This window comes from Triticum aestivum, chromosome 5D (assembly GCF_018294505.1).
Source record: "Triticum aestivum cultivar Chinese Spring chromosome 5D, IWGSC CS RefSeq v2.1, whole genome shotgun sequence".
In the NCBI taxonomy this organism is placed as follows: domain Eukaryota; kingdom Viridiplantae; phylum Streptophyta; class Magnoliopsida; order Poales; family Poaceae; genus Triticum; species Triticum aestivum.
The window spans coordinates 525,419,130-525,434,864 of NC_057808.1; positions in this window are offsets into that span (position 1 = coordinate 525,419,130).

A 15,735-nucleotide genomic window follows, 5' to 3' on the forward strand; every position below is an offset into this window, starting at 1 on the left:
TGCCTGCCTCGCTTCGTCCAGCAAGTTATGGCGCAATCTCATCAAGGATCCGATCTTCCTTGATCGCCTTAGGAGGCGGCATCGTGACCACGGCTTCACCCCGTCCCTCCTTCTCGGCTTCTTCTACCAGGACAATGAAAGGACTTCCCCAGACCCATGGAAGCATCACATTGACAAAACCAGCTGTTTGGCACCAAGCTTCGTGCGGATGTCTGAATTGTTACGCTTTGTTGGCAGAAAATCCGCTTGCAATCAGGGGCGGAGCCATAATTTTCGCCAATGGGTTTATTCACTAACTAGTTGTGAAAATTCCATATGAACTAAGTCCTGCTTTGTGACATATCAGAACGAGATTATATCAGTCAAATAAAGCACAATGAATATGAATATGATATCACTTATCACACATATTTGTTACTTTAAAATTGAAGAGTGCATAACACACCGATCGACTGCAATTATAAAATCACTCGTTTACACATTATAAATAAAGTCGTACCAGATAAACTTCATATTTCAGATCCAACTTCTCATCTTTCTGAAACATTGAAGAAAATAACAGGTTAGTTTGGCAAGTTTAAAATAAAAGTGACATCATGTAAAGTCACTCACATTTCAGAGCGTCCCTTTTTGATTTTTCATCGCCTTAAAAAGATCAAACACAACATCATTACTAATGGGAGAAAACATCTCGTTCTCCACATAGCAAATTAGACAATCACTCATGAATTGATCACCAATTTTGTTGCGCAACTTTTTCTTGACAACATTCATAGCCAAAATGCATCTTTTCACGGATGTTGTGGCAACTGGTAATATCAATACTAGCTTTAGAAGATATACCAAAGGAAGAGTAACATGTTTATTATTCTGCACCAATAACTTTGCAAGATCAGCAATCCCGTCCAAATAGAAAGCCTTTCATCTGCTTGCACATTATCAATGTAAGTGCGCAGTTCAGGACCATGATCATCCATTTTTTTGAATCAAAATCATCTGGATAAAACTCAGCTAGCTTCACTAAGCTATCCAAGTTAAAAGGGACAAATCCATCTTTTGGGTTGAAAGAAGCGATGTGACGAAGTAAGGCAGAATTTACCTCATTGAAACGGTCATCAAACTCTTCAAGTTGCCAGTCAATAACAGAATCAAGACACTCTACTTGGTAATGCTGGAGGTTTTTCTTATTAGTTTTTGTCTTGGTTTGTCTTGGTTTGTGTTGATTGATATATTGCTCCTGCATATTCGCGTTCTCAATGTGATGTTCTTCAAAAAATGAATATGCCTTCTGTATCAATGAGCCCCATCCATTCTCCCTTAGTTCTTGTAGCTCATTTCCTTGTTGACTTCACACATGACATGGCATTAAGGATGTCTTGATCCTTTTTTTGTAAAGAATGTGACAAAGTATTCGCATTTCCTAATATATGCATCATCATGTGCAAATAAAACACAAAATCAAAGGTCTCGAAATATGCTAAAAGACCACGTGCCTGACTTTTCTTTTCATTTTTGCCTTATTTCTCCACATATTTCAGAACATACATGACTGAAGGGAATAACTTCACTGGACTTGAGAGAGTTCTGTAGTGTGAGCCCCAACATGTGTCACCAGTTCTATGAAGAGTTTGATCTTGATTTAACCCTCTGCCAGTGCTAATCTGCCCACTACCTATGGCTTTTTATTACATCCTCTTGATGTTTCTCTCTAATCATGTCCTTTCTTTCGCAAGAAGCTCCAACCACATTAAATAAAATGGAGATCATGTAGAAAAAAATCTGCAATATCTTTATGCTTCTTTGCTATTGGTACAATAACCGACTGGAGTTGGTGAGCAAAACAATTCACATAATAGACCGACTTATTCTCTTGCAAAATCTTTGCTTTCAAGCCATTGAACTTGCCACACATATTACTAGCCCCGTCATAACATTGTCCTCTCACTTGTCTTATGCTTAAACCAATATAAATGAATAATTTTTTAAGTGTGGCCTGAAGACACATTGCCGATGTTTCTTGCACATGTACAACTCCAACTAACCGTTCAATGATAAATCCACACTTGCTACGATATCTCAAAACAATTTCCATTTGCTCTTTGTCAGACACATCAGCAGCCTCATCAATCAAAAACTGAACACATCACCTCCAACTTCTTCAATAATAGAATTCAAAGTTAGATGTGCAAAACAATAAGGGGATCATAAGAGATTAGTTTAACTTGTAAGACAACAAAAATAGTAGGAAATAAAATTTAATTATGATGTTACCTTGGCAAAATAGTTGGCAATTTCCTTTTGAATATCTCCACATACCCACTTGCAATTTTGTGGAGCATTATCAAGAACTACCTTCTGTATATCATCATTTTGATTTGCCAAAGTCTTTACCAACTCTCCAAAGTTACCCTTGTTTTTTGACTCTTCTGATTCGTCATGGCCTCGGAAAGCTAAGCCATCATTTTACTGCTACATTATGGAAGCTATTAACATTACCTTTACCGTCATGGGTATCCAACCTACTTTTCTTGTTCTAGCCGTTAATTCCAAATGCATCACTCCCAGCTTGTCCCTCATTATTATGTCTAAAAAGATAGCAACACAAATAAAAGGCCTTATGCACCTTGTCACTATAGTCAAGCCAACAACCATAATCTTTAAATCATTCTGGATTGAACCTTCGTGGAGTATCTCAAATGTCCCTGTGTGGATAAATGATAATCCCCAAGTGCAGGGAATCATCGTAGCAATTCCCAAAGGTGGAAGTGATAAGTATGGAGTGTCGAACCCACAAGGAGCTAAAGGTAAGATCAATATTCTCTCAAGCCCTATCTACCACTGATGCGACTCTACGTGCACCGAACGTTTGCCTCCAACTAGAAACGAGAAATAAAACTACGTTGTGGGTATGAAGAGGATAACTTTGCATGGTATCGGAGAGCTAAAATATAAAAGTAGGTGCTGTTATCATAAAGTTAGAATATATTACTAAATATTATAAATAGCGAGTGTGGAATAATGGTGGATCGGTGTGCGAAATTGTCCTAGGCAATTGTTAACAAGACCGGTAGTCGTCATTGCAATTTCATATGAGGGAGAGGCATAAGCTAACATATTTTCTCTTCTTGGATCATATGCACTTATGATTGGAACTCTAGCAAGCATCCGTAACTACTAAGATCATTAAGGTAAAACCCAACCATAGCATTAAAGCATCAAGTCCCCTTTTATCCCATACACAACAACTCCCTTACTCGGGTTTAAGCTTCTGTCACTCTAGCAACCCTCTATAAGCGAATCATGAACGTATTGCAACACCCTACAACGGGAATCCCTCACGCTTGCGCGACACGGAGGGCACCATAGGACATCACCAAAATAAAACATACAACTCGTACCAATCTAGATCATCAATCAACCCAAGGACAAAAGATATCTACTCAAAACATCATAAGATGGCAACACATCATTGGATCATAATATGTGGCATAAAGCACCATGTTCAAGTAGGGATTACAGCGGGGTGCGGGAGAGTCGACCGCGTAAAATAGATGAGGATGGTGATGTTGATGAAGACGATCACCGCGGCAATGATTTGCCCCCTTGATGGCACTCCAGCGCCACCGAGAGAGAGGAGGAGGAGAGGTTCTCCCCCTTGTGCTTCCTCCTCCATGGCCTCCCCCCTAGATGGGGAAAGGTTCTCCCTCTGATCCTTGGCCTTCATGGCGATGATGGCCTCTCCGGGATACTCCTCCATGGCCACCGGTGATGATGGCCCCTCCGGCAGGGTGCCGGAGAGGGCCTAGATTGATTTCTCGTGGCTACAAAGGCTTGCGGCGGCGGAACTTCCGATCTAGGTTAATTTTCCGAGGTTTCTGTATTTATAGGAATTTTTGGCGTCGGTCTCACGTCAAGGAGGTGCCCGAGGTGTCCACGAGGCAAGCCCACGCGCCTGGGGGGGGGGGGGGGGGTGGGCGCGCCCCCCACCCTCGTGGGCACCCCGGGACTCTCCTGGCCCAACTCTTTTACTCCGGGGTCTTCTTTTGGTCCATAAAAAATCGTCAAAAATTGGCTCGTCAATTGGACTCCGTTTGATATTCCTTTTCTGTAAAACTCAAAAACAAGGAGAAAACAGAAACTGGCACTGGGCTCTAGGTTAATAGGTTAGTCCCAAAAATCATATAAAACCACATATAAAAGCCCATTAAACATCCAAGATAGATAATATAACAACATGAATACTTCATAAATTATAGATACGTTGGAGACGTATCAGCATCCCCAAGCTTAATTCCTGCGCGTCCTCGAGTAGGTAAATGATAAAAATAATAATTTATGAAGTGTGAATGCTAGCGGGTGCACAAGTTTGATCAATGGTAATTTCAATCACCTTTTCTAGCATCATTATATGTCATAACAGTAGCTCATCTCATAAAACTTATCATGATAAAGTAACAAGCTATTCACATGTTAAAGTATAGATCGTAAACTTTCTTGAAAACTAACAAACCGTGTTATCAGTCATCAAACAATTACAATTCATCTTATTTTCAGGAAGAGTCTATGTCAGAGCTTTGATTTAGCAAACTCCACATACTCAACTATCATTTAGTCTTTCACAATTGCTAACACTCACGCGATATTTATGGGTTCAAAGTTTTAATCGGACACAGAGAAAGATAGGGGCTTATAGATTCGCGTCCCAACCTTTTACCTCAAGGGTAATGTCAACAATAATAGTTCATGATAACTTACATCCAATTGGATATATATATCAGGATCTTTCCAACACAATATGCTTGCTAAAGGATAAAATGTAAAAAGGAAAGGTGAAGATCACCATGACTCTTGCATAAGGTAGAAGATAAAAGTAAAAGATAGGCCCTTCGCAGAGGGAAGTAGAGGTTGTCATGCGCTTTTATGGTTGGATGCACACAATCTTAATGCGAAAGAACGTCACTTTATATTGCCACTTGTGATATGGACCTTTATTATGCAGTCCGTCGCTTTTATTTCTTCCACATCACAAGATCATATAAAGCTTATTTTCTCCACATTAATAGATCATACATATTTAGAGGGCAATTTTTATTGCATGCACCGATGACAACTTACTTGAAGGATCTTACTCAATCCATAGGTAGGTATGGTGGACTCTTATGGCAAAACTAGTTTAAGGGATATTCGGAAGCACAAGTAGTATCTCTACTTGGTGCAAAGAATTTGGCTATAATGAGGGGGAAAGGCAAGCTCAACATGTTGGATGATCCAAGACAATATACTTTATTTCGGATATAAGAAAACATAACCCATTACGTAGTCTTCCTTGTCCAACATCAACCTTTTATCATGTCATATTTTAATGAGTGCTCACAATTACAAAAGATGTCCAAGATAGTATATTTACATGTGAAATCCCTCTTCCTTCAATATTCTTTCATGAATTGTTCAAGTGACCAATTCTACGTTTGCTAACTTTTAATAACTTTACTACCTATACTTATTATGTGTGAAGTCATTACTCCCCATGTTATAAACATATGAAACATATATATATATATATATATATATATATATATATATATATATATATATAAATTCAGATTTATGACATTCAATTCATTTAACCACTTACTCATAGGATATACGTGAAACACATGAGTAAATGACAAACTACTCCAAAAGATATGAGTGAAGAACACTGAGTAGTCAAATAATTAACTAGCCATGGGAGGATTCTTTTTCATTCAATATTTCAGATCCAATGATTTTATTCAAACAGCAAGTAAAATTTAAAATACGCTCCAAGCAAAACACATATCATGTGACGAATAAAAATATAGCTCCGAGTAAGGTATACCGATAGTTTTGAAGACGAAAGAGGGGATGCCTGCATCCCCAAGCTTAGGTACTTGAGTCTTCCTTGAATATTACCTTGGGGTGCCTTGGGCATCCCCAAGCTTAGGGTCTTTCCACTCCTTATTCTCCTCATATCGATATCTCACCCAAAGCTTGAAAACTTCAATCACACAAAACTTAACAAAACTTCGTGAGATAGGTTAGTATGATAAAGAGTGAACCATCCACTTTGGTACTGTCTAAGACAAGGTTCATAATTATTCCCACACAATGTCTACTTTACCATATCATTTCTACAATTTATATTGAGACATATAAGCCATAGAAACTAGAAAACAAGCAAACTATGCAATGAAAACAGAATCTGTCAGAAACAGAACAGTCTGTAATGATCTGAACATAAACTATACTTGTGCTACTCCAAAAATTATGAAATAAATTGGTGGACGTTAGGTATTTGTCTATTAATCTTATGAAAAAGGAATCAACTCAAAAGCGCTCTTCTGTAAAAAACGACAGCTAATCTCGTGAGCGCAAAGTTTCTGTTTTTTACAGCAAGATCACATTAACTTTCACCCAAGTCTTCCCAAAGGTCTTACTTGGCACTTTATTCAAACAAAAGCTATAAAACATGATTAATACAGTATCTTAATCATGTAAACACACAAAAACAGTAAGGGTAAATATTGGGTTGTCTCCCAACAAGCGCTTTTCTTTAGTGCCTTTTAGCTAGGCATGCTGATTTCAATGATGCTCACATAAAAGAAAAGAATTGAAACATAAAGAGAGCATCATGAAGAATATGACTAGCACATTTAAACATAACCCACTTCCTATGCCTAGGGATTTTGTGATCACACAACTTATGGGAACAAGAATCAACTAGCATAGGAAGGCAAAACAAGTATAACTTCGAAACTTTAAGCACATAGAGAGGAAACTTGATATTATTGCAACTCCTACAAGCATATATTCCTCCCTCATAATGATTTTCAGTAGCATCATGAATTAGTTTAACAATATAACCTTCAAATAAAGCATTCTTTTCATGATCTACAAGCATAGAAATTTTTCTACTCTTCACAAAAGCAAAATTCTTCTCATTCGGAATAGTGAGATCACTAATTCCTAAAGTTGACACTTTTCCAAACCCACTTTAGATGATAGTATTATTCATACTCCAAAATATATAAGTGAAGTTCATGGAGAATTCTACAATTAATATAGACCAACTAATATCCAAGCTCAAAATATAAAAGTGAAGCACACGAAGCATTCTACAAAACCATACTCAAATGATTTAAGTGAAGCACAAAGAGCAATTCTGTAAGATCATACTTAAAAGATATAAGTGAAGCACGTGGAGTATTCCATAAATCAATGAAGAGCTATCTCATACTAGCATGATTCTTAAAGAAAAATAAAAACTCAAAGGACACAAATCATGTGAACAAAACAAAAACCGAGGTATACCGATATTTGTTGAAGAAGAAAGATGGGATGCCAACCGGGGCATCCCCAAGCTTCGATGCTTGAGTATCCTTTGAAATATTTACTTGGGGTGCCTTGGGCATCCCCAAGCTTGAACTCTTGCCTCTATTTATTCTTCTCACATCGGTAACTCCTCGTTCTTCAAACACTTCATTCACAAAAACTTAAACAAAAACTTTGTGAGATCCGTTAGTGTAATAAAGCAAACTACCACTTTAAGGTACTGTAATTAACTCATTCTTTATTTATATTGGTGTTAAACCTACTGTATTCCAACTTCTCTATGGTTCATACCCCCCCGATACTAGCCATAGTTTCATCAAAATAAGCAAACAACACGTGAAAAACAGAATCTGTCAAAAACATGACAGTCTGTAGTAATCTGGAAGTTTAGTATACTTCTGTAACTCCAAAAATTATGAAATAAATTTGAAAATTTGAAAAATTTGTACATAAGTAATGTGCAAAAAGTTTCAGACCCATTTGACTTTCCAGTAAAAAAAATGTAAATTCACGCACTACAGCCAAAGTTTCTGTTTTTGTTCTGCACATAGCAAACAAGCAGTCTAATCATCCTAAAACCAAAGCTTGGCACATTATTTTTATAATACAATGGATATATACAAGGGGATAATTATTTACAGAGAAACTTCCATGAAAAATTCTACATTGTTTCCATGAGCATGAACACAAGTGCTCAAGGTCGAACCTCACTTTTGCAATGCATAACTTTCGAATCACTTCTCTTTTTGAAAAACTTTTTAGGCATGAGAGGCAAGTAATTTTTGTTGTATTTTCATTCTTTAACATTTTTTTTGTATGTTTCACCCACAACTTAACAGAAACAAAAACAAAAAAAACAAAATCTATTTAGTGAAGAAAGCAAACAAGCACACACGAGAATATCAACCCCACGCTATTGCTCCCCGGCAACGGCGCCAGAAAAGAGCTTGATAATCCCCAAGTGCAGGGAATCATCGTAGCAATTCCCAAAGGTGGAAGTGATAAGTATGGAGTGTCGAACCCACAAGGAGCTAAAGGTAAGATCAATATAGCCCTATCTGCCACTGATACGACTCTACGTGCACCGAACGTTTGCTTCCAACTAGAAACAAGAAATAAAACTACGTTGTGGGTACGAAGAGGATAACTTTGCATGGTATCGGAGAGCTAAAATATAAAATTAGGTGCTGTTATCATAAAGTTAGAATATATTACTAAATATTATAAATAGCGAGTGTGGAATAATGGTGGATCGTTGTGCGGAATTGTCCTAGGCAATTGTTAACAAGACCGGTAGTCGTCATTGCAATTTCATATGAGGGAGAGGCATAAGCTAACATATTTTCTCTTCTTGGATCATATGCACTTATGATTGGAACTCTAGCAAGCATCCGCAACTACTAAAGATCATTAAGGTAAAACCCAACCATAGCATTAAAGCATCAAGTCCCCTTTTATGACACGGAGGGCACCATAGGACAGCACCAAAATAAAACATACAACTCGTACCAATCTAGATCATCAATAAACCCAAGGACAAAAGATATCTACTCAAAACATCATAAGATGGCAACACATCATTTGATCATAATATGTGGCATAAAGCACCATGTTCAAGTAGGGATTACAGTGGGGTGCAGGAGAGTGGACCGCGTAAAATAGATGAGGATGGTGATGTTGATGAAGACGATCACCGCGGCGATGATTCCCTCGATGGCACTCCGGCGCCACCGAGAGAGAGGAGGAGAGGTTCTCCCCCTTGTGCTTCCTCTTCAATGGCCTCCCCCCTAGATGGGGAAAGGTTCTCCCTCTGATCCTTGGCCTTCATGGCGATGATGGCCTCTCCGGGATACTCCTCCATGGCCACCGGTGATGATGGCCCCCTCCGGCAGGGTGCCGGAGAGGGCCTAGATTGATTTCTCGTGGCTACAGAGGCTTGCGGCGGCGGAACTTCCGATCTAGGTTAATTTTCCGAGGTTTCTGTATTTATAGGAATTTTTGGCGTCGGTCTCACGTTAAGGAGGTACCCGAGGTGTCCATGAGGCAGGCCCACGCGCCTGGGGGGGGGGGGGGGTGGGCGCGCCCCCACCCTCGTTTGCACCCCGGGACTCTCCTAGCCCAACTCTTTTACTCCGGGGTCTTCTTTTGGTCCATAAAAATCGTCAAAAATTGGCTCGTCAATTGGACTCCGTTTGATATTCCTTTTCTGTAAAACTCAAAAACAAGGAGAAAACAGAAACTGGCACTGGGCTCTAGGTTAACAGGTTAGTCCCAAAAATCATATAAAACCACATATAAAAGCCCATTAAACATCCAAGATAGATAATATAACAGCATGAATACTTCATAAATTATAGATACGTTGGAGACGTATCAATATACAAACCTAGACGACAGCATGTAAGGTCCCCTTGTTAAATATCGTCGCCTAATCTCATGTTGCTTATTAGGGTTTCTTGTGTACTCCGACATTCTCTTCCGATCAGCCGGATCATAGGGAAACTCATCTAAATTAATCTCTTTCTGGATAGAAGGCTTCGGGAGACTACTGGAAGCAACATTTGATGCTCTTTGCTTACATCTAATGGGTGACCTCTATGTCCTCGCATCATAATATGGATCTGGTGATCGACTTCTCTTCTTTGAAAAATATCTTTCCATAGCCTACATCAATCAAAGTCCAGGAGAAAAAGAACTAGAAAATTAGGCAAAAAGTTTCCCATACCAGGCTACTAGATTTAGATTGGGTAGAACGTACAGAGGGAAGAGATGTGGAGGTGATCTTATTGCCTCAAATTAAACTGCAGTTGAGCGCTTCTAGGCTTGCCGCTGTGGCGCCATCGATTCCGTCGGGTGTCGGTGATACGTCTCCAACGTATCTATAATTTATGAAGTATTCATGCTGTTATTTTATCATTCTTGGATGTTTTACAACCATTTTATAGCAAATTTATATCATTTTTTGGGACTAACCTATTGACCCAGTGCCCAGTGCCAGTTGCTGTTTTTTGCTTGTTTTTTACATCGCAGGAAATCAATACCAAACGGAGTCCAAACGCAACGAAGTCCACGTAGATTTTTTATGGACCAGAAGGAACCCAATGGGCCAGAGCTGCACCAGGGGGGGTGCCCTGAGGGGGGCACAACCCACCAGGGCACGCCAGGCCCCCTGGCGCGCCCAGGTGGGTTGTGCCCACCTTGGTGGCCTCCCGTACCCCTTCTTTGCACTATAAATTCCCAAATATTCCGAAACCCTTCGGGGTAGGCCTAGATCAGAAGTTCCACCGCCGTAAGGCTTTGTAGCCACCGAAAACCAATCTAGACCCCATTCCGGCACCCTGCCGGAGGGGGGAATCATCTCCGGTGGCCATCTTCATCATCCCGGCGGCCACCACGATGAGGAGGGAGTAGTCCACCCTCGGGGCTGAGGGTTTGTACCAGTAGCTATGTGTTTAATCTCTCTCTCTCTCTCTCTCTCTCTCTCTCTCTCTCTCTCTTTCGTGTTCTTGAGATGTCACGATCTTGATGTATCGCGGGCTTTGTTAATATAGTCAGATCATATGGTGTTTCCCCCTCTCTGATGAATTGAGTTTTTCCCTTTGAGATTTTGTTGTTATCGGATTGAATACTTTTATGGATTTGAGAACACTTGATATATGTCTTGCAATTGAATACTCGTGGTGACAATGGGGTATCGTATTGATTCACTTGATATATGTTTTGGCACTCAACTCGCGGATTCCCGAGGTGACATTGGGGTAATCCATGCATAGGGGTTGATGCACGTTCTTGTCTTTAGTTTCCTCGGTAGAAATCTCGGGGTACTCTTTGAAGTTCTTTGTGTTGGATTGAGTATTATGAATATGAATTTTCTTTGGTGTTATTTTAGTATGAACTCTAGGATAGATCGAACGGAAATAATAGCTTTGTGTTATTATAGTACGAACTCTTGAATAGATCGAACGGAAAGAATAGCTTTGAGGTGGTTTCGTACCCTACAAACAATTTATTCTTATGTTCTCCACTAGATAGGAACTTTGGAGTGATTCTTCATTGCACTTTGAGGGATGGTTATATGATCCAATTATATTAGCATTGTTGAGAGATTGCACTAGCGAAAGTACAGACCCTAGGCCTCATTTTCAAGCATGGCAATACCGTTTTTGTGCCCGTTTTCTATTTGCTACCTTGCTGTTTTTTATTTATTCAGATTATAAAAATATATTTCTACCATCAATATTACACTTTTATCACCATCTCTTCGCCAACTAGTGCACCTATACAATTTGCCATTGTATTGGGTGTGTTGGGGACACAAGAGATTTCTTGTATTTGGTTGCAGGGTTGTTTGAGAGATACCATCTTCATCCTACACCTCTCACGGATTGATAAACCTTAGGTCATCCACTTGAGGGAAAATTGCTACTGTCCTACAAAACTCTGCGCTTGGAGGCCCAACACAAGTCTACAATAATAAAGTTGTGTAGTAGACATCAAGCTCTTTTCTGGCGCCATTGTCGGGGAGGTGAGTGCATGAAGGTATATCTTTAGATCTTGCAATTGAGTCTTTTAGTTTCTTGTTTTATCACTAGTTTGGTTTATAAAAGAAAACTACATAAAAAAATGGAATTGAGGTTGCATCATATTATTGATCATCTTTATAATATCTTTCTTGAAAATGATGGATCGGAAAATTGTGCTCAATTGTTAGAAGAAGAAGTCAATAAAATGTTTGGCACAAAATATTTGAATGATGAGCATGATTGCAATGTTGTTAGTATGAATTCTTTGAATATCCAAAATGCTAATGATGATTGCACAAGTCATGACAAAAATGTTTCTTATAAGCATGTCACCTTTTGCGGAGTGAATTGGGAGTGCAATTGCACACCAAAAAGGGAAGATACATTTTGTAAGAATCATAAATATTTAGAAACAAAAAAGTTGCAAGAGAGGCTAGATGATTGTGCTGAAACATTTAATTTTTTCCGCCATCCTTGTGAACTTTGCAATGAACATGGTCAGTTAAATCTTCAATGCAGATTCTTTCATGATCAAATAGTGTCCAAAAATTGTGATAACTTGATTACCCTTGAGCATCATAAAGAGCTTAGTCTTCTTTTGGGGTATGAAGAAATGAAACATATAACTAAGGATATTCCAAAATTTAATCTCAAGAGATTTCTTGATTTTGATCTAGAGGAAATTTATATGTTTTGTACGGTAAATTGCATTGAGAATCCTTATATTGCCAACTATCTAAAGACAAGAAAACAAATAGAATATGAAGAGAGCACTAATGAAAGGGAAAATATTTCCCAATACCCTCATAGTGTTTATTATGATGAATCGGGTAACGAGGAGGAACTTCCTATCCAATCAATCTATTCAACAAGGAGCTCGAAAAAATAGAACTCACACATGACGTGGTGAAAAGAACAAAAGAAGAAAGAATAGAGGTAAAAAGGTATCTCTCCCAAATAAAGTTGCTCCTATTTATGTGCCTCATGAAAATGAATCAAAAATAATTGTGGAAGATGATGCATGATTGTAGCGACCCGACCCGAATGGATCAAGTCTCTGTGCTTAAGTGTCATCCCTGGATCGGTATGCTGACACACACAGTACTCGAGGATTTATAACAGAGGTAAATCACATGTATAAAGTAACGTAAATACTATTACCTCAATCCAAATAGCGGAAGTAACAAGGTTGTGGATTCCCATCAACACCAACGGCAAAGTTGAGTGTAGAAATCGTAACCCTAACGTATCACTTACTCGTCGTAAGATATCCTGCAACATGAAACGTTGCAGCCCGAAAACGGGCAGCACATGGAATATGCTGGAAAATTCACACCATAGAGAAATGATGAACAAAGGCTATCACTACATGCATATATGGCTGGTGGAAAAGCTCTATGGTTATAAAGTTTTTGCGAAAAGCCAATTTTTCCATACTGCAAAGGAATAAATTTTATTTAACTATCATGGTGGTTGTGAAACATTGAGATGGTTGACAGCATCTCAATCCCAATTAAGTATCATCATTAACCCAACAAGATTAATTAAAGTAACATGATGAGATCAACGGGATAATCCATGAACTAGATACTCAAGATGTCCATAACCGGGGACACGGCTAATCATGATTAGTTTGTACACTCTGCAGAGGTTTGTGCACTTTTCCCACAAGACTTGATCTCCTCCATTGGGATTCTCGCACTTCATGGTGTTTGAGAAACGGATGACCGAGACACAGTCTTTCAGAAGCATTAACTCTTTACTCTGGGTGGACAGTTACACCTACTTTCCCTCTACATCTGCTAGCCCACCACTGAAAGAGGTCACACAACATACTCAACTATGCCAGAGCCCATAATGGCTTGTGGCTGCACACGGAAGTTTCTAGCATGAATAATCTTATGATCCCTTTGAGTCTGGGTGGCGGTCCATAGGATGATCACACGGGTACTCCGGGATATCCAAAAATACAGGCAACACTGGGTTCTCCAGGTGCCTCAATCCACCCAGTTGTTTATTTAAGTAGCCACCTTAGGTAAACCATTAGTTAACAATCTCACATCTGTCATGAATATCTCTCAAACCCAATCCACGTCTACAATCATAGCATAGCGATATAATAGCAAACGTAGAAGTAACTCCCAAGGGTTTGATAATAAAATAGGTAATAGGTACTACCTCATCTACTTCCCAATACCCACAGTTTAATTAGATCCTAACCATGCAGTGTTTGAGGATTGATCTAATGCAATAAAAACTGGGTTTGGAAGAGTATGATCAAAGTGTTACTTGCCTGCAATGTTGATGAAGATGATTCGCACTCAATACTATGGATAGATCTACTCATCACACTCCGGTCGATCCATCGTAAGCAAGCAATGGTAACCACACATAAGCAATCACTCAAAAGATCAGAAAGGACGAGGAAAACAATTCGGAAAACCTCAAAACCAAGCAAATAAATCTTGCAACACAAAACAATTTCTAACAGTACCAAAATTATATGAATTTGGCCTTATCAGAAAGTTTAGGTCAAGAGCTTCGATTAGCAAAAAGAATCAACTCAAACGGAGCTACGAAACTCAAGTTACGATCAAACGAAGTTTCAATTCAAATCTGATCTAATTCAAATTTTTAAATTTCAAAAACATGTTTGAGTTGGATTACTGGATAGAGGGGATCATAACAAAGACGTGGGCGTTGGTTTCGTTGGATTTGGACAAACGAGCAAAAAGTTGTGACCGATTGAAGAACAGGGCTAAACGGTAAATAAAATCATCACAGATAGGTCCCTGGCGGAAAACAAAAATAAAAGGAAAAGACTAAATAGCGAACGTTCACTACAGAAACTTACGCGACGAAAACCGTTTGCTACAAAACTAAACTAGTGAGCGTTCGCTAAATAACTAATCCTAAAAAAAATCTAGGTTTTCTTAATAAAACCAAAAACGAATAAAATAAAAAAAAATAAATCGGGGCGGTTCACGGTTTATACCGGTTGGGTTTTCATCGAAAACCGGTGATTTTCGGCGGCGGATCGGGCCCGGCGAGATCGGGGCAGTGGCGTGCTTCGGTGACGGCGGTCGGCGACGGCGGCCCGCGGGCAAGGCGAGCGGCGGCGTGGCTCAGGAGGAGGAGCGGCGAGCGGCGGCTGCGCGAGGCGGTGGTGCGGGCGGAGTGCGGCGACGGTGGAGCGGCGCAGCAGGCAGCGGCGGCGGCGCGAGGGGCGAGGAGGAGAGGGGGCGGCGCGGGGCTCCGGGCGGCGCTATTTATAGGCGCGGGAGGCGAGGCCTGCCGTGGGCGAGGGGCAGCGACGGCGCCGGACTCCGAGAGGAGTCCCGGTCGCGCACGGGAGGAGGGAGGCGGCGGCGACCTGGGCCGGCTGGGCTGGCTCGGCTGGGCCGGCCCAGTACGGACGAAGAGAGTTTTTTTGTAAAAACCTTTACTCAGACAAACAGAATAAAATATATATATATATATATATATTATATAGGCAAATAATATATCAAAATTTTCAGAAAAAGATTTTCTACAACATGAACATTTTTGTAAAGTCAAATAAAATCCTCACAAATTTACATAAAGCAAAGAGTGCTACTGCCTTAATAAAATCCAATAAAAATCATTTTAAAAATACCAAAATGATTTCAAATTTATTTCTCTCCAATTTTCTGTTGTAGGGAATCATGTTACCCTATTTTCCATATATTTTTATTTTGGAGAAGATAATTTGAATAAAACTCAAATAACTCCAATATTGAAAAATAATTTCAATGGGACTTTGAATTTAATCCTTTGAAACTCCCAACTCATATTTCATATGTTTTGAAGAAGTCATTTTATCTTCTCTCGTGAAAAT